The sequence below is a fragment of the Lactuca sativa genome, chromosome 4 (assembly GCF_002870075.4).
Source record: "Lactuca sativa cultivar Salinas chromosome 4, Lsat_Salinas_v11, whole genome shotgun sequence".
Classification (NCBI taxonomy): domain Eukaryota; kingdom Viridiplantae; phylum Streptophyta; class Magnoliopsida; order Asterales; family Asteraceae; genus Lactuca; species Lactuca sativa.
Genome location: NC_056626.2, coordinates 325,867,382 through 325,888,564, shown reverse-complemented (window position 1 = coordinate 325,888,564; position 21,183 = coordinate 325,867,382). Strand labels below are relative to the sequence as shown.

General features: G+C 39.7%; 1 long non-coding RNA gene across 2 annotated transcripts; it reads left to right on the top strand.

Moving 5' to 3' along the window:
- Positions 1–11,359: 11,359 nt before the first annotated feature.
- Positions 11,360–13,831, top strand: LOC111909155 (uncharacterized). Of its 2 annotated transcripts, none has more exons than XR_008231949.1 (3): positions 11,360–11,752; positions 11,932–13,350; positions 13,456–13,831. It is a non-coding gene; the product is annotated as an uncharacterized LOC111909155 (long non-coding RNA). The 2 variants fall into 2 exon arrangements; XR_002856108.3 differs by having other exon boundaries at positions 13,423–13,831.
- Positions 13,832–21,183: the final 7,352 nt, after the last annotated feature.

Below are 21,183 nucleotides of genomic sequence, written 5' to 3'. Positions count from 1 at the left end.
CCACAACGTGGACCTGCAGTATGTTCAGCAGCGAGGGCTAGGTGCTACCTTCAGCAGGGTTGCGCGGGATATGTCGCGTATGTTATGGATACTCGGGAGGCGGGTAAGGCGACTGTGAACGAAGTTCCAGTGGTGCGAGACTACACTGATGTGTTCCCGGAGGAGCTTCCTGGAATACCTCCGGAGCGACAGGTAGAGTTCTAGATCGATCTAGTTCCTGGTGCGGCTCCGATGGCCAAGGCACCCTATCGGTTGGCTCCTCCCGAGATGCAGGAGTTGTCTACGCAGCTGCAGGAGCTGCTAGACAAAGGATTTATTCGACCGAGCAGTTCACCCTGGGGAGCCCCGATCCTGTTTGTGAAGAAGAAGGACGGGTCGCATCGGATGTGTATAGATTACCGGGAGCTGAATAAGGTAACGGTGAAGAACTGTTACCCACTCCCGAGGATTGATGACCTCTTTGATCAGTTACATGGAGCATTTTAGTACTCCAAGATTGATTTGTGTTCAGGTTACCATCAGATGAGGGTCAGAGAGGAGGATGTGCAGAAGACCGCGTTTCGGACGCGTTATGGCCATTATGAGTTCATGGTGATGCCGTTTGGGCTCACCAATGCTCCTGCTGTGTTCATGGACCTCATGAACCGCGTGTGCAGACTGATGCTGGATCGGTCTGTGATAGTTTTCATTGATGACTTCTTGGTTTATTCCAAGACGCAGGAGGAGCACGAGGAGCATCTGAGGGATGTTTTGGAGACCCTGAGGAGGGAAAGCTTGTACGCTAAGTTCTCCAAGTGCGAGTTCTGGTTGCGCGAGGTGCAATTCCTTGGGCACCTTATCAACCAGAAGGGTATATTGGTCGACCCGGCCAAGATCGAGGCTGTGATGAGATGGGAGGTTCCGAAGTCTCCATCCGAGATTCGGAGTTTCCTAGGATTAGCAGGCTACTATCGGAGATTTATCCAGGATTTCTCCAAGATAGCCATACCCCTGACGCGGTTGACTAAGAAAGTCGTGGTCTTTCGGTGGGGGCCTGAGCAACAAGCAGCGTTCGAGACTCTCGGACAGAGATTATGCGAGGCGCCAATCTTAGCCCTGCCCGAGGGTGTAGAAGATTTTGTGGTATACTGTGACGCGTCCATTTCGGGGTTGGGCGCGGTACTGATGCAGAGGAGGCATGTCATTGCTTATGCCTCGAGGCAGATGAAGCCTCACGAGGCGAACTACCCGACGCATGATTTAGAGCTGGGTGCGGTGGTCTTCGCCCTTAAGATTTGGCGGCATTACCTCTACGGGGTTCGATGTACCATTTACACGGACCACAAGAGTTTGAGATAGCGTCGGTGGTTGGACGTGGTGAAGGATTTTGATTGCGAGATCCTTTTATCACCCGGGGAAGGCCAATGTGGTGGCCGATGCGCTTAGCCGTAAGGCGGCAATGATCAGGGATGTGTGTATGAGGATGACGGTGGTGACTCCACTATTAGAGCAGATTCGGGATGCTCAGCAGGAGGCTATGAAGGAGGAGCATCGGAAAAGCGAGCGGATAGTGGGTCAAGTCACCTCCTTCGATTATGATAGTCGAGGATTATTGACACTACACCGTAGGGTGTGGGTGCCGTATCACGGAGGCGTGCGTCAGATCTTGATGGAGGTGGCCCTGCATGAAGCGGGATGTGGCTTGGTACGTTGAGCGGTGCTTGACCTGCAGGAAGGTCAAGGCCGAACATCAGAGACCGCACGGAAAGATGAAACCGTTGGATATCCCGTTGTGGGAATGAGAAGATATTACGATTGATTTTATCACAAAGCTTCCCAGGACCGCACGGGGGGTAGATTCGATTTGGGTCATCGTGGATCGATTGACCAAGAGCGCCCATTTTATTCTGATCCAGGAGAGTATCTCGGCCAAAAAGTTGGCCGATATCTATATCAGGGAGATAGTGGCATGACAAGGGGTGCCAGTGTCCGTGATATCAGACAGAGATGTGCGGTGCACTTCCAGGTTTTGGAAAAAGTTTCATGATGAGTTGGGCACTCGTCTGCATTTTAGCACCACCTTTCATCCACAAACGGACGATCAGAGTGAGCGCACCATCCAGACTCTGGAGGATATGTTGCGAGTGTGCGTGCTAGACTTCGGTGGTAGTTGGGATACCTATTTTCCCTTGGCTGAGTTCTCGTACAACAACAGCTACCACGCGAGTATTGACCGTCCTCCATTCGAGATGTTGTACGGACGGAGGTGCAGGGCCCCGATATGTTGGGGTGAAGTTGGCCAGAGGGTCATGGGGAGCACCGAAGTGGTGCTCAAGACTACTGAGAGGATCCAACAGGTTCGGAGCAGGCTTCAGACTGCGCGAAGTCGGCAGAAGAGTTATGCCGACAAGAGTCGTTCGGACTTGGAATTCCAAGTCGGGGATATGGTTCTCCTGAAAGTGTCACCTTGGAAGGGCGTCATCCAATTCAGGAAGCGGGGCAAGTTGGGCCCAAGGTATATTGGACCGTTCAGGGTTGTAGCCCGGGTGGGCAAGGTGGCGTATAGGCTGGATCTGCCAGCCGAACTCAGTCAGATCCACAGCACCTTCCATGTCTCCCAGTTGCGGAAGTGCCTGGTGGATGATTCAGCAGTGGTGCCGTTAGAAGATATTCAGATTGATGACAGCCTGAATTACATTGAGCGCCCAATCGCAATCCTCGACCGGAAGTCGAAGGATCTGAGGAACAAGAGGGTGGAATTAGTGAAGGTGCAATGACAGCGCCGAAAGGTTTCAGAGTGGACTTGGGAGCCGGTGGAAGAAATGATGGAGCAGGATGAAGGACTATTGGACATCGGTTTAGAAGGAAAAATCGTCGAGTCAATACCTAACTCGACGAGTAGAGACAGGATTATGGTCAATCGAATGAATAGGGACTTGACGAGTTGGCGAGCCAACTCGGCGAGTCGGGTCAATTTCCAGAACAGCAGCAGCAGTAGACAGCCAGTTCCCGCTCAAATCAGTAGCTACCTCGAGGTGAGTTACCTTCCAGTAGCGGTGGGTCTACGGCCACAATGTCGGCCCACCAGTAGGAGATGTATGTTAGATGATTGTCTTTGTGATATCATTTAGGTTGATACTACCTGTTACATTATATGATGGCATGATATGTGATAGTAATAGAGTTCGGTCGTTAAGACCGAAGGGTAGGTCAGACACCCCAGCTCTTTCTGACAGTATGTGATGATATGTTTATATGCCAGTATGATCTGTTATATGTGTTAGAGGTAGTAGGAGGGGAGCAGTCCCCGAGGTTCGGTCATCAGGACCGAAGGGTAGTCAGCACCCCAGAATGGCTTGACACGGGCAGGACGACACCCCAGAATGGCCGCATGGGTAGGTCGGTACCCCCAGAATGGTCGTACCAGGTAGGTCGGGCACCCCATAATTGTCTGGCAGTATGTATGCTATATGATTACATGGTATGTGGTATAGTGGGGGAACTTACTAAGCTTCGTGCTTACGGTTTTCAGTTGTTATTTCAGGTACCTCTTCTGTCAAGGGGAAGGAGCTGGCACGGTAGCGGCGCATCACACACACTCTTTTGATTTCTACACCAAGAGACATTCTGGGATTCTGTACTCTGACATTTTTATGTTTTATGTTTTGGTCTATGGCCACGAGACATGTTTTATTAAATATTATGACCGTACATTTTGTTACAAATTCTTTTCAAATCGCTTAATTAAAAACGAAATTTTTGGCCCGTATTTTTGGGATGTTACAGATTGTGAGGTGTGAGCACTGGATTATTTTAGGGATTGTGCCTAAAATGATTTTATGTGCTAAATGCTTTGTGCATGATATGTTGTTATTTGTTCGGATCTATGGTCTATTGCCGACCGGATCTGGAAACCTTATGTGTTTAGGATTCTAAGCGTTTAACTATGATATTAGAACTAGCATATAAACGTTTCGGGGTGATAAGGATTATTTAAACGTCAATCCTAAATAAAGATCTAGATTCACCTTATTCGGTGTATAGTTCAAGACGGCAAGGACCCGTAGCGGAAACGTGAATGCAAATGGGAACCAAGATCAGCCCCCAGTGATTGAGCAAATATCGGTTGTGGTGGCCGCTGCTGAGCCAATAACGATGGCCGGAGTGCAAGCAATGATCCAGACGATGTTGGATCGTCAAATGGAGGAAACCAGATGTTTGCTCCAACAAAATCGAGAGGAAGCGACCATACAGGTCGAACAACCCGAGTTGAACGAAGGGCAAACTAAGGAGGGAAACTACAGTGGGATTGTTGGTCAAGCCAACCCACCGTTAGTTAGGAAAAACCACCAGGATGGAGGAAACGATGGACGTGGATGCAAATACAAGGATTTCATGGCGTCCAAACCACCGAGTCTATCTGGAAGCCCGACGCCTGTGGAAGTCATGAACTGGATCTTTGAGATGGAGACGATGTTTGAGAGTTGCGAGTGTAGCAACAGGCAGAAGACCGCTCTCACGGTTCCTCTGTTGAAATCTGGAGTACTAAGCTGGTGGAAGCTATTGGCTGATTCAATGCACAAAGGTGAAGCAAGCAAGATGTCATGGGAGGATTTTCTGGTGCAGTTGAAGATGCAATACTGCTCTGAGCAGGATCTTCTGGAGATCAACAACGAATTCCAGAATCTGAAGAAGGGAAGAATGAGCGTTACTGAATAGGCTGCAAGCTTTACTGAGAAAATGAAGCTTGTTCTCACCTCGTCCCAACTGAAATCTCCAAGGTTAACAAGTTTTCCCTTGGATTACCAGCGGACTTTGGTCCAACGGTCAAGCAAAATACCACTCTGAAAGCTGCCATCTGGGCTGCTAAAAATGTGGAGACCCAGATACGAGAGAAGGGTCTGGAGAGAGCGGAGGTGGGAGAGAAAAGGAAATCTGAAGGATCTTCAAAGTCCAACGAGAAGAGAAAATTCTCGAAGAAGTTCGAAAGAGGAGGAGGAAGTGAAGAAAGATGGTACGAAGAGTGCAAAAAGAAACACACTAGAAAATACGGTGAGGAGGTGACTTGTTTCAAGTGTGGGAAGCACGGGCACTATGCCAACGAGTGTACATTCAGCAAAAGGGTGTGTTACGGATGTAACAAGGAAGGGCACTTCAAGCAAGACTGCCCAAAGAGAGAGAGGGCTACAAAGCCAAATGTGCCGCCAAAGGCAAAGGCGAGAGCATTTCAAATGATCCTTGACGAAGCATATGACAATGCAAGGATTTAGGAGTGAAGGCTTGACATCCAAGGATCGAGTTATGGAGTAATCGTGTAGATAGTACCTCGTGATGTAGCCTATTAGGGGCATAGTTTAGGGTGAACTTGAACACCTATGTAAACATTTCAAGGAATAATATAAAACCTTCGTTTTGATATTTGATGTGTTAAACTGTTATTTTCTTGGATGGTGACTTGGAAAACTGCGAGACAATACTTGGGACGAGTATGAGTAGGTGTGGATGGTAGTAGAGGCCTATACTACCGGAAGCACATGGCTCACACTTGGATCAGGGAAAGTCACAAGGTTACCAAGAAGCTAGTAATTGATTTCGTTTTATTCAAGTATGACGTTACCATTGTTCGGTAATGAATAAGAAAAATTGTTGTTATCCCGACCCTAGTGGTCATATCACATTAAGTCCAACTACGATGAGTAGGTTACGTGGTTCAGAGAACCAAGTTTGATGTAGAGTCCGACTTAAACCAAACAATTGAAATCAAAGCGATCAATAGAAGTATCACGCTCGTTGTTAAAGAAGTTGGTAGCTAGAAATGCTACATGTTAAAGTGTGATTATATCACATTACAACATGAAGGAAGGCATAGTCTGTTTTAGAATTTAACTCTAAGAGACCTGAGTCTAAACGTGCATCACATGATGATAGGTCATAATTTCGAGTCTAACCTGAGGTAGAGATCAGGTGCACGATCAAGTACTGCTTACAGTCAATAAGTCTAAAAGATAGACTTGAAGGAATATAGAAGTTATAATTGTTACCTAGGATGAAGAGATGAGGTATGGAGACATTGTACGAGCCCTGTTTTGTTGATGATTCTGGGACGTAATCATCCTAAGGGGGAGATAATTGTAACGCCCGTAGATCCGGGCTAGTCAATTTAGAGACAATAAGTGTCGAAAATGACTTTTTGGCAAACGATTATTTATAATAAATAGTCTTAACCAAGTTGTAGAATATGTCTCAAGGTTTTCGTAAATATAAAGAACGCCGAAATCCGAGTTATAACGAAGAAGTTATAGTCCGTCGAAGTTTTACGGAAAAACCGGCACGACACCGGGAAGCGTAAATAGTAAATTTACGATGGAACAATTTTTAGCCTTAGTGATCTAAACCAAAGTTGTAGTATACGTTAAACCGAGAACATCCATAAAAATAACGCCCAAATCTGACTTTGTATGAGGAAGCTATGATTTTTCTAAGATTTGGCTTAGCAGTGCACGACCAGAAACTCGAATTTTAGTTCGAGCGGTTTTTGGCTTATGCGACCTAAATGAGAGTTGAAGATCTCATTAACAGGAACTCAACCGTAAAAAGATAGACGAAAACGGATTCCGTATGAAGAAGTTACGAATTCTTTGCGGTCATTTAACAGTCTAAACGCCTCCTACTGTTAAATTTGAGATCGGTCGAGAATTAGCCGACGGAGTCTAAATGAAAGTTGTAGATCTTGATCTTACCTACGCGTTGAACAAAATAACGTCAAAAACGGAGCTCGTATGCGAGAGTTATGATTTTTCAAAGTTTGAAGGCTGATACGTGATATTGGGTGACGTGGCGCGATCACAGCCATTGCTTTCTCTCCAATGAAAGCCATCAGATGATGACACGTGGCACCAAATCGGCGAGTAGGTCCTCCTACTCGGCAAGTCCATCAGGATTTCACACTATAAATAGATGTGTCGGGTTCCATTCATTCTCACACCTTTCCTCTTCTACTTTCTTTCTCTAAACTCTCTCTCTCTCTCTCTCTCTCTAACTCCCCTTAAGCCCCCTAAAGCCTAGGTAAACCCCCTAGCACCCGAAGGAAGCCACGAGGCTCCCGAAGTCCCGAGAAAAGAGTCTTTCGGCTCGGGAACGCTGCTCCAGCGAAGCCCGGTTTTGAGAAAAACCCGCTGTAAGTGAGCTGTAGCTATCCTATCTTTAGTATAACTTATGTTACAATATAGTAATGTTATTAGGACCTTATAAGGAGTATTTGGGATATTATTATGGGTTATATAAGTATTGTTATACAATAATAATAATAATAGCTAGACTATTAAATTAGTCTCGTCAAACGTTAGACTAAACTCTAGTGGTAATGATACTAGGTTTCATCAAAGGATAATTGTTTTAAGAGTAACAAAGTGTTGTCCGAGTGCCGAGTCACCACCTTCCCATGTGAGTGCATAGTTACTTTCATCTTACACATAGATATGAAGTATTTTATATAAATTACGTGCTATGTGTGCATATTACCTGAGTACTTGCTGCCTATGCTGGATGAACGATTTTATACACGTTTTAAATGATTTAAATTGTATATGTATTTTATATCTATGAAAATGTTGGGGTAAGACATGGGTAGATGTAATAGATGAAATATGAGTTGGATGATGAGTTGAGAGGTGAAATAGACCGTGAGGTGAGGGTAAGAGGTGGACGATGTGAGAAGCCTTTTTCCCAAATGATGGCCCCGTCATTCAGCAGAGTATGGATGACAACCACAGACTATTCTAGACAGTCTAGTGGAACACTAGCAGGCTCGCAACCTGTAGGTGTTGTGAACGATGTGTTCACCGGTGTACTCTAAAAACCCATTGATGTGTATTGCGAGTGGACTCTCGAAAACGATACTGTCAATAAAACCCTGGCAGATGCGCCTAAAGGGATCTACCGACAGAAGCGCCTAATAGAGAACCTCATAGCCCTGACAGATGCACCTAAAAGGATTATTCCGGTAGATGCGCCCCATAGAGAATATCACAATTTTGGCAACCGCGCCTAAGTGACAGAACAAGCAGTTGTGCTTGACAGATGTGTCATTTACAACGATGGAATTCGTACCTATTCCTTAGGATACTCCTTAGGGACGAATGAACAAGAAATAGCTGATTCTTATGGTAGATCCTTAAGAATAAATAAGATAAGGGGGATGGGTAATTGGGTTAACTGTTTGACGATTAAACATAATAATTATATTATTGTGGGTTGAAAACCCTATGTACTCACCAGGTTTTCCAACCTGACCCACTCAGTTTATTTATATCACAGGTGTCGATATGAAGTGACATTACACTGATAGATTAAAGAGATGTAGATCACTAGTGTAAATAAATGTAAGTTCCGTTTATGCTTATGTTCCTGTATTGACAATGACATCCCAAACGTTTTAAAATGAATAAAATATGTTTCTTGAAAAATGTTTTGATAACAAATTTATCGTATTTTTCTGGGAACAAATGCCGCAACATTTTTATGAAAATAAGTACTCTGATTTTTAAACAAATCATAAACAAAATCAGTCTTTTCTGGCCGTGAAAATGGGGATGTCACAGGATACATATTATAATACAAGGTATAGTAAGAAAACTCATATGAGTTAAACATCATAAGCTTACCAGCAAACTCAACAATAAAACAGTTAACACATGATATACCTATTGCCAAACTAAGACTAATCTATAATAAATTACTTAAATCCATCAAGGCTCAACCCAAAAGTTTAACTGGTCAAAAGCCAGCGGTCAATAGTTAAAAGTCAACAATCTGTTCAATAGGCGCTCGATGCCGCCACCTAGGCGTCCATTGCCTAAAAGAAGACAAGATAGTCGGGATCTAGCTCAAAATCAAGTGTGCAGATAAAAACCTGTAACGCCCCAAAAATACGAGCCAAAAATTTTATTTTTAAACATGCACTTGGCAAAACATTAGGAATAAAACGTTCAACGATAATATCATTTCACAAAAGATATTGCATGTCTAAAGAACATTTTTTTATAAAACATTAAAGTGTCAGAGTACAATTTCCCAAGAGGATCTCGTGATGCGGAAAGCAAAGCATGTGTGTGATGTACCGCTACCGCGCCAGCTCCTTCCCCTTCGAAGAAGAGGTACCTGAAACCAAAACTGAAAACTGTAAGCACGAAGCTTAGTGAGTTTCCCCCAATATACCACATACCATACAATCACATAGCATACATACTGTCGGGCAATTCTGGGGTGCCCGACCTACCCGTGTCAGGCCATTCTGGGGTACCCGACCTACCCGTGTCAAGCCATTCTGGGGTGCTGACCTACCCGTGTCAAGCCATTCTAGGGTGCTGACCTACCCGTGTCAAGCCATTCTGGGGTGCTGACCTACCCGTGTCAAGCCATTCTGGGGTGCTGGCCTACCCGTCGGTCCTAACAACCGACCCTCGGGGACTAGTCCCCTCCTACTATCTCTATCGCATATAACATAACAAGCCAGCATGCAAACATATCATCACATATTGCCAGACGTATCTGGGGTGTCTGACTACCCTGCGGTCCTAACAAACCGAACTCGACTACCATCACATACAACGTGTCATGCTAGCATATAACATATCAGGTAGTAGCAAACCTAGATGATATCACAAAGACAATCATCTACCATACGTCTCCTACTGGTGGGCCGGCATTGTGGCCTTAGACCCACCACTACTAGAAGGTAACTCACCTCGAAATAGCTGCTGATCGGTGTGGGAATCGACTGTTTGCTGCTGCTGCCGCTCCGGAAATCCTCCGGCTATAATTCCCACAAAATACTCAGTCAAACACCGCTAATTGTCCATTGGGTAAAATGACCATTTTACCCCTGATCAAGTCAAAGTGAGAGTCAACTTCCAGTTGACCCGACTTGCCGAGTTGGCTCGCCAACTCGTCGAGTCCCGTCCATTCGATTGTCCTTAATCCCGTCTTTACTCGTCGAGTTAGACATTGACTCGATGAGTTCGCCTTCTAAACTGATGTCCAAGTCCTTCATCCTACTAGTCGAGTTGTATGAACAACTCGTCGAGTTCATCTTCATCCGATGAACACTTTATGCTGTGACTCGCCGAGTTGTATGAGCAACTCGTCAAGTCTGTTCTTGATCTAAGAAGATTGCTTTGAACTCGCCGAGTCAGGGCATTGACTCGCCGAGTTCCTTCATGGATGAGTTCGGCTTCCAACTCACCGAGTCCACCCAGGACTCACTTTTTACTATGGTTTTGTTTGTATCGTTTCTAAGGTCCAGTTTATGACTTTTGTAAACAAATACAAATTGTTTTGTAATAGGAGTTTTTGAGAATATATTTTGATAAATGTGGCTTAACGCCAGAAAACATTTTAAAACCATAATATTTGTTTTATAAAAAGTCATGCTGAATTAACAAGATCATCCGCCATGCCGGGCTATAAGTAAACAAAAAAGAAATATTGTTCGTGTTCGTTCATTTATTAAACAAATAAACTTCTCATAAAGCGATTCACCAATGATTAGTTGTACATTCAGTTTATTTATAACATTAAATGTGGCAATGAGGTGAGATCGTCGTAACAATATTTTTCATATGGTGGTGCAGTGGATATACCCATACCCATAATCTAATAAAAGTTTTAATGTCTTTCAAAAATAAAAAAATCTCCATACATCTAATAAGATAATGTCACCATGGAACTTTTAACGTAGTTGATGTGCTTTTAAGGCTGGAGGGAGTGGTGACACCGGAACCGCACTCCCTCCTTTTACATATAGGAGCCATATCATTTTTACCATACAAAATGTGGTTCTTTACCATATCCAAGAAGTGAAAACCATGGTAGAGAAAGAGAGAGGTGAGAAAAAGAAGAAGAGAGAGAAAAATACATAAATAGAGAGAGAGAAGAAAGAGAGTGCGGCCATTTCTAGCCGGATTGTGGTCAAAATCGCAGGAAACCGCACCCAAAAGGGGGCGGTGTTTGTGGTCCAAGTGACAAGGATGTGCCTTGAAACCGCGGTTCACTCCTTCAAGCCTAAGAAAAAAACAAATAATAATAGGTGTTTTTGGATATTGAACAAGTTTCGTATGTGCACTCTAAACGAAATCTGAGTAGGTGCAGTTTATTTTTATCGGGTCGGGTTGGTTGAATAGTAGACTTGTCAAAGTCGGTTAGAAGTTTCTATTTACCTGGCAAGAAACGAAAATTGCAAGTTTCTCGTGCGACCGCCTTTATCGGAAATAACTATGCCCACACGTCACGACTTCGTTTTCCACCGTTCGATCATTATCCCATCCATCGATCTCATCCGTCCATTAACACCATCGCTTCTATAAAACGCAGATTACGAGACGGTATAATTTGCATACCCCAACGAATATATATCTCGTCATCGTTCTGCTAGAAAATTTAGATCTGCAATCTTTCGTTTCTCGTTTTGTTCAATCGACTTGCTATGGCGATAGATCTGTCGACGATCTACGGTTTAGTGCGATTTTGCTTGTGTTCTTATGGATCGAGTATGTTTTCCATGAAACCGATGGAATCGATACGAGTTGCTGATTTATGTCTTTGATGTACTTTGATCGACAGAGTTTGATTTGTTCAGCCGATGGAATCGATACTAGTTGTTGATTTATGCCGTTGATTTACCTTTGATCACCAGAGGTTGATTTTTGGTCAACATGGATCTGTTGATCAACGTCTCAGATCTACAGTTTATGCTTTTGCTAGAGCTAATTAGAAGGTAAATTTATATTTCTCTTTCACATCTACCGGAGTCTGATTATTATTGTTTTAAATCCGTTGAAAAATCTTGTTTTTACTTTGTTTGATTCACCCTCTGGTAGAATTATACTGCGCTTTTGGTGTTCTGTTCATATAAATTGAGTTTTTGATTCTAATCATATTGTTCTATTGTTGCAGGTTCATTGGCGATTGGTGGTCCACGATGCTTCTCATGATTCGGTTGGATTATTTTTAATCCCTTGATTTCGGATCATCCGAATCCTTGATACTTGTTATTCTATTGAACAAGTTCGATTTGTATCGCGGAACTTGAATTTGATCCAGTGATCGGAACTTGAAGTATGGAGATTGACATCCAGGTTGGTATGTAGAGGTAGTAATATGTCTTGTTTTGATTAGGGGATCATGTATGTCCTAATTATATCCTGTTATTCGGCCTTTGCCATGATGGGTGCGCTCGCATGGCAGGCAACTATCCTAATAAAAATGAGTTTTTGTTTTTGAGGGGAGGTCGCACGGGGGTTTGCCCGGGATCTCTCCTCTGGTGTGCGTCTCTCCTCTCTCTCTCTCTCTTGGTGTGTGTATGTTTATGTTTACCTCGATACCGGTGCTCAGTTCCTCCCACTACAATTCGAATTCAAACAGCGCAACAACAATTATCCAGTGAACAACATTTATATAATGTTTAGCAGATGATTATCACCAAAGGTACTTCCAATTTAATTGCTTTTCATTTTTTCAGAAATCAATAGTCGTTAATTCCGTCTCTTTTGCAAAAAAATTTAAGCATATTAATAATATAATTTGGGTCTATTCTATATATTTATAGATAGCTCATGACCTATTACTTAAAATATAGTTCCACCTTATAATTGGGTTTTGGTTCAAATGATTTTAATGATTTTAGGCTACACATCATTTTCACAATTGATTTGCGTTATTTGGAGGCTATTTTCTTTAATCGACCTCATGCCTCCGCATTAATCCAATAGTCGCATTAATCCATAGTCGCATGACGGGAACATTAGATATCGAAAAAAATTATGGGCACGACTGAGATTTTATCCTAAAATATCCATCCGATATAGGCAAAGTAGTCTTAAAAGAGCCTTCGTACAAATCTTTGGGATGTCGCCAATGCATTTTAATTTGTTAATAACCAAAAAAAATGTCAACATTTGTTATAAGTATGTTTGATCCTTAGTGAAATCATATTATTATTCGTTATTAAATTTGGTTATTTATTCATAATTTGAGTTGTGTATGGCTTTGACTTGTGGATTTATTATCTTTTTAACATTTTAATGTAATCATATACTGGATGCTGAAAATTTGTTTGTAGCAGTGCCATCTGTGGGCTGAACTTGTATCGTTTGTTGAATTGAATCAATGTACGTTTTGTTCTACTATTCCTCTTTTGTGAGGCTTTTGGTTAGAACACAATGTAAAAAATTCAGATGATGTCGTTGTGGACTCTACTTGTGGATGTTTGAAGACTGTGATTAAAGCTCTCTGGATTTCCAAGTTATGTGCTGTTGTTATTTGTAACTCACTTTTTGATGCTGTGCTGGGTTCATTTCTACAATTTGTTTCCTGGTATGTTTTCGCCACAGCTGTGCTGTCATTTTTTCATCAGAATTTTGTCATCATGTTGGTGATAACTGGCAGGTTCTCACATGTCTATCTTTTCATGGTTCGAAGGAAGCAAAGTGCGTTAATAAAAAAGTGCAACAAAGACTTGATTGGAGATCAACTGGGCTGATATCAGTTTGATGCTTTTCCAGTATTGAAATTGTTGACCAAATCTTTGTGATTCAGTTGCTGCTAAGTAAAAACATTGAAAGTTTTGTTGATCCGTCCTTTCCAACAGACAATTTTCATCGGAGTTACTAAATTTATTAAGCCTGTGTGTAAGAGAAGCAAATTTGGTCATATGATTCTTGGATGTTTGCATTAAGTTTTTAAACAGTCTGTTAGGTGTAGGTTCCTAAAACTAATGGAGCAAGGTAAGGTTGCTTTCTATTTGAGGTGCCATGCAGTAATTTTCTTTAAAAAGTTTAAAATATAAAAGTTTTCACATGGCTGTTACTAGAAAACCCAACGCACGTTAATAAATGTTTTTTGTATTTTAGTATTGTTGGATGTGGACACAGTTAATGTAGAAAAGAATGTTTTACGAACGGACTTCAAACTGTTCAGCTATACCCATTTTAAGAATGCTACAACATCTTTTGAGACAAGTTTCATAGACAATATTGCGAAATTTATTAGCTTAATAAGCTGGGAGTTACTCTGTTAGATCTGTAAGCTCTGAAATGGTAAAGAGCGCTCGGGAACAATTCCCTGAGAGGTTGGTGGTTCGAATCCATCCAGATCTGTTTTGACTTTAGGGGAAAATCTATAGAAATTTTAATGATTATAAAAAATGAAACTGAAATGATTTTGTACAAAATATATATAGAAAAATAATGTAATGTCACAGATGATATTGCATATATGCCTAGGAAAAGTTGACACATATTCTTGAACATTCATCACTACTTGTTTTGCTTGTACCCGATATACTGCCTTCTGTGTTGTGTCCAAGCAATTAGGTAGATTGAAGTTGTTGCAGGTTGATCCTCTTCCATTTTTATGAAACACTAAATATAATATATCCACTTATTCTATATCACAATTCTTTTTTCGGTTGGTAGACAGTGAATTAGGCTTGTGGTTGAGCTGGAGGAAGTTGAGGGTGGCTGGAATGTCAAAGAGAGATGAAGAAACTCGCATATCTGATGGTGAATTTTCATGTCCAGAATATGTTGAAGAATTCTGGGATTGAAGAGAGTGTTGGTGAAAGGATATTTGTTTTTTAAAGATGAAAGAAAGTTTGAAAATGGTCTCTGATGGATCCAAAATGCTCCAATTTTCGTGCATAGATGGAAGCTCGGTCTGTGTCTAAAGCAAACCACAACACGAGATATCAGAAACATGAGATATTCAATAGGAATTCCAAGAGCAAGAATCCAATGTGGAACTAAACAAAAGCATGGAGATGTCTAAAGAGAATTCCAGAAGCAATAACATCAAGGTAGGGTTGGCTAATCTTCATCAATCATCTATATCATAGCTTAGTTACCAAACAATCAAATGATACGAAAGTAAAATGTGCATTCCATAAGTAGGATTAGAAGTTATATAAATGGTTTCTTTGGTTCTACAGCTTTAAACCTTTAGTCTAAGTTAACATGTTAATAGTTTTATCCTTCACAATTTGAATTTATTTTATATTTTCACCAAAAGTGTACCTACAATTTTGACAAAATTACACAAATTGTCCATATGCTTTACAAAATAGACCAACTGTTTTCCTTGATGATTTGTGGTTTGGAAACGGGAAACTCAAACGCTTGAAATTGTTGAATGCTTTGTTACTTCTGACAGCTTGAAATCCCTTGTAGACCATTGATAATGTTGTAGAGTTACTGATTAATGGAAAATGGAAAAATTTTTAAGCTTACTGTTAAAAATGGAAGTTTTGATGCTGATTACTCTTAATTATGTGAAACAAGGGGATTTAAGCAAAGCTAAAAGGGTAGGTCAATGCAACAAGGCAGAAGAAATACAAGAAGGATGCAATCTTCGGTAAAATGTATCACTTTATAATTGCTTGCTGAAAACCGATTTTCATACTTGCTGTGCTCCATTGAAATTACATTTACTTGCTGAAAATTAGACTTGCATGCTATGCAATGATTTTAAGTTAATGTGTATTGAAAGATTGTTATGGTTTTTTGGTAAGTAATGATGTTTATAACATGATATATTGATATGAAATAAAATAAAATTTATTATTTTTATAATTTATATAATCTATCTTTATATATATACTTATATAAGTTATGGTGGGTGGTGGTAGTAGTGGCGGTGATATTGGTGGCAATGTGGCAGTGGTGTTGATGATGATAGAGGATAATATTGTAATCTTGCACTAGAATTAATTTATTTCATCTTTTGATGGAAGGAACTTTCTTCTTAGAAAGTTTTTTTCATTTAGAAATCCAATTCTATGGCAAAAGTTAAACCAAAATAGAAAAGATGAAATTAGATTCAAATTTCAGATTTCTTAAAAGGAAAAATGTCATTGTAGCACGTTAAAGTTAGGTTTTTGGTTCGATTTGGTCACTAAAGTTTTATTTATTTATTTATTTGATTTTTTTATAAGCAATAGGTCATTAAACTTACAACTTACCTGGCTATTAAGCCATTTTTCGTGAGATTTTAAATCCTCATTTTAACACGTTATACTAAGTTACATAAATGGTCTCCATGGTTTAAATCTTTTTCGTGGTTGGTCCCTTACCAACACTGTTCATCATCGACACCACTACCATTCACTTCCGACAACCACTACCGTTTATCTCAGGCAAGTCTTAATCTTTTGATTCTTTCTATCTCTTTCTCGTTTTCTATTTCTCTTTACAAACTACTTTTGGAAGTTAATGTTGATCGGAAAGATTGAACCAGTGCCAATGACATCCTCTTACCCTCTGACTGACAACCCTCTACCGATGAGAGATAAAAATTTTCCTTAACAGGTTTACAACAAGTTACATAATTGCAACCATGCAGTTGGATTCCCATCATCTCCCAGGATTCCTCCCTTTTAGTTATACACAAAAACCACCACCATTACCGTCATAAATCATTTATTGCAAATACACATACTATAGATGAACGATGACAGATTTGAGACTTTCCGGATGCAGGGGCGGAGGAAGAGGTGATGGATGGGCTATAATCATACAAGAGATCATCGTCATCTTCATTATCATTAGGTTGTTGATGAGACATCATTCAAGCAAGCCTCTTTGCCGCCCCTTGGTGTTTTATGTCCTCTTCACAATCGATCAATGAATGTCGGTGAATCATCGGAGATGTTGCACCACGAGACGAAGCCATCGGTGGCGATAATTGGTCGTCAATACCACCACCAGGTGTTATGCTCTTTGAATTTATTCTACTGCGTGATAGAAAAATGCATGGTGGAGAGTGGAGACACAAAATATGAGATCTTAATTATATACATATATTAAAACCCATCGTGCCTAAGAACAATGCACTTTATCCGTTTCAGATTTTAACCACATTAATTTGTACCCATCGACTCTTTTCGTCCTTCTAGATTTCGAACATCCGTCTTCCCCAATCGTATATTCCCACCGCCAACGGTTTTCATATGTCTCACCAAAATCTTCGAACTTCTTTTCTTCGCATTACCAAGATGTTGCAACCAAACACCTTCTCACCACCGCCATCATCGATCGTCACTCATACCATCATCGTCGCCGACCTATCTCCAGCGTGTCAATTGAAAACCCTTGTCGGCTTCCAATTTCCTAATGCGCAGTGCTGACAAATGAAGTTTTTTTTTCTGCTTATATAACCCTCGATTTTTTATTTCCCACATATTCAACCACATCGCAGAAGCACAATCGATGAAGAGTTTCTAAAGACTTTCTGGTATCTCATTTTCCGTTCATCTGTCTTGCATCGTTTGTGACTTTCAGTTTGATTTTAGAATTCCTCTCTATTTTTTATCCCCTTCAGGTTTATGTCGAATAATTTATCCTAATTTTATCCACATATGTTTGATTCATTTGTTCACAAATACAAAGGATTAGAAGGTAGTATTGGCGCTCATGTTTATTTAGTTTCTAATGAAATTTGAATGCATCATGATTTATTCAATTTGTATTGGCAGATCAGTTCTATTAGTCAAATAATTGGGATTCATTCAATTATGCGTTCATCATATCATGTAATCAAGTAAATTTATCATCTCTACATACATTCTTAGTTTTCTCTCTTCAGTTGTGTTTTTATACTATTAAACCAATTTATGTATCTATTTATAATGGATTTATAATTCGAAGTTATATAATGGTTTGGAGTTGATTTTCCCAGAAATCACATACATTTCCTATTTTTATATGTTTATCACAAAACAATCTCCATTTAATGGTAATATATTACCTCAAGCAATAATAAATTAAATTTGAACTTGAGTCTTTAAACTATTTTAAATATTTTTTTCACTGAATTTGCTTTATAATGTATTCAGTCGTACTATGAGAAAGCCAACTTATGCCTTTTGTTTTTGTATAAAGTTAAAAAATGGTGTTTTAAGTGTTTGTAATCTATGCTTTCGATTAGCAAAAATTTAGGATTTGGAATCCCTATTTTGTTGATGATTTTATAAAGGAATTTTTAAATTTCGTTTGAATATGAACAAAAGTAGGAACGGAACTCAAACGAGTGGATAAAACCGTAAATGAAGGAATGAAATTGAACAATCGAGGGTGAAATTGTTTGGTGGATCATGGATTTTAGAATTTAGAATTTGAAGAACCTACCTTAATGATAATCTAAGTTCAAGATGCAGGTCTGCCCAAGTTCAAACACTATAGACTTGAAAATGATTGTTGTTTGTTTAAGAGATTACAACTCTCGCATTCATGGAAGCACATATGCTTTGTATGAGATTGTGTGGATGTCATTGTGGACCCTCTCTATATGGTATACCAATGAAATGGATAGAAAAAGGTTTTCTTTATGGGTATCTTTTATAATTCTTTTGTTTTACTTTGGATATGATGATGCTATCACTAATTAATTTTGTTTTTATTAATGTATTTAAAATTCATCATTGGTGGTTGTTGGGAACTTTCTACATATGTTCATTGGAAGTTACTACAAAGGGAAAGGTAATTCTTCTGTTTCTACATGCTTAATGACTTGGTAAGGCTTCAACACATGAACATGTGTTAAATTTTTGTTGGTTTTGAGTTATAAATGGCTTGATTATTGTTGGTGACATGTGCAGGGTGGTGCCAAAAAGATGCTAATTTCAACTTCATTAGTTGGTACCCATATGTTTTTGTAGGGGTAAATGAGACTACATACAAGCTAAAAAGATGGTAACTAAGTATTTTGTAAACTCGGCTCCCTACCTTAAAATAAGAACACTAGGCTGAATGTAAAATTGATGGTAATTACATCAATACCCTCCTACAAAGTGATTTCTATTACAACAAAACCAATTATGAAACAAACTAATGTAATTCACATATCCATGATCGTAATTTTTTGTTGGTCACTATTATATATTTATTTTCCATATTAGCAACTTATTGCTACCCCATTACCTATCTTCAATGGTTTTCTCAACACTTGATAGGGCTTACACACACGAGCAGGTAAAGTTTCAAATTATGTTGATTTTTAGGTGTAAATGTCGTTTGTACCCTTTTATCACTTTTTGTTGTTGGCAATGTGCAGGTTGTGTAAACATTTTTATTCTTTCAATTTTTTGTTTTATGGAAACATTTAAAAAAGAAAAAAAGTTAAAGCTGCCAATTGAAACAACAATAGTATTGAGGTAAAAGGCATGACTAATAGTTCTACTCTTATGTTCTATTGTAACTTTTGTTTGTAGGATCGAGTTGAGCCTGGGTAAACTCCACAATTTGAAAAGGGTATTAAGTCATATGCAATTCTTGCCCGACCTGTTAATGGAATTGTTATAGAACATGTTCTTACTTCTACCCAGTTATACACGAATAATTGCTTTTAAAATCTACCCAATTATAACATTATACTTTTACATTTTCCATTAATGCTGCACTTTGCTTTGGAAAATCTCCCAAATTATAGCACTGGATGTAACGCCCGTAGATCAGGGCTAGTCAATTTAGAGACGATAAGCGTCAAAAATGACTTTTTGATAGAAGATTATTTAGAATGAATAATTTTAACTAAGTTATAGTATATGTTACAAGGTTTCCGTGCATATAAAGAACGCCGAAATCCGAGTTATAACGAAGATGTTATGACTTGTCGAAGTTTTGCGACAGAACCAGCACGACGCTGAATGACGTAAAAAGTGAATTTACGTTAGAGTGGTATTTAGCCTTAGCGATCTAAACGAAAGTCGTAGAGTTCGTTAAACCATGAGCGTGCATAAAAAGAACACCCAAATCTGACTTCTTATGAGGAAGTTATGATTTTTCGAAGTATCGACTTAGCGGTATGCAGCCCGAATACTCGATTTGAGACCGAGCGGTTTTTAGCCGAAACAATCTAAATGAGAATCGAATATCTCATTAATTGTAGTAAAACGATAAAAAGATAGGCGAAAACGGACGTCGGATGAAGAAGTTATGATTTTATAACGGAGTTTTCCTGTCCCGTCCTACTAAAAATAAATAATAAACATAAAGTCAAAATTAGCCGATGGAGTCTAAACGAAAGTTGTAGATCGTAGTCTCACCTACGTGTGGATATAAAGAAAGTCGAAAACGGAGTTCGTATGAGGAAGATATGAATTTTTGAAGTTTATTAAATATTTTCGATATTTTATTTAAATAAAAATTCTGATATTATCCGAAGGGGGGGGGGGGGGGGGGGAGTCAGCGATCTTATCGTCATTACGCCCAGCGTAATCTCAAGTTACGCCCAACGTAATTCGACCTTCCAGCCCCTATAAAAGGAGGTCGAAGGCAACCGAGTTCATTGCTCATTTCTTCCCTTTTTCTCGCGTTTTTGCATCGTTTTTCGTGCAAGAATTATCCCGAAGCCCCGGTATCATTCCCGAGCCCCGAAACAAGTCCCGAGACCCCGAAGATCCCGAGAAGTGAAATTCCCGAGCCGAAGCTCTGCCCGCGAGGAGTCCGGTTTTTGTGAAGATCTTCCAGATCTGCCGAAGAATACTACTTCTACAAGCCGTAGTGCTGTCCGATCATCTTCTGATCAAGTGAGTGTATAGTTATTTTCTTCTAACACATAAATATTAAGTATTTGCTATGAAATACGTGTTATGTGTTTATATATAAAGTTGTTTATATGTGTGGGTGTATAGTCCCTTTCATAAACACGATAATAATACAAGTATTATTTGAATGTATTAAATATATCGTTGTTTATATGTGTGAGTGTGTAGTTACTTTCTTCTAACGCATAAATATTAAGTATTTGCTATGAAATACGAGCTATGTGTATAATATAAAGTTGTTTATATGTGTGGGTGTATAGTCCCTTTCATAAACACGATAATAATACAAGTATTATTTGAATGTATTAAGTATATCGTTGTTTATATGTGTGAGTGTGTAGTTACTTTCTTCTAACGCATAAATATTAAGTATTTGCTATAAAATATGTGCTATGTGTATAATATAAAGTTGTTTATATGTGTGGGTGTATAGTCCCTTTCATAAACACGGGTATAATACAAGTATGGTTTGAATGTATTAAGTATATGTTTGGGTGAGTGTGTGGTTACTTTCTTCTAACACATAAACATGAAGTATTTGTTATAAAATACGTGTTATGTGTTTATATATTGTTGTTTATTTGAGATGAGTGTGGAATAGATGTTTTATA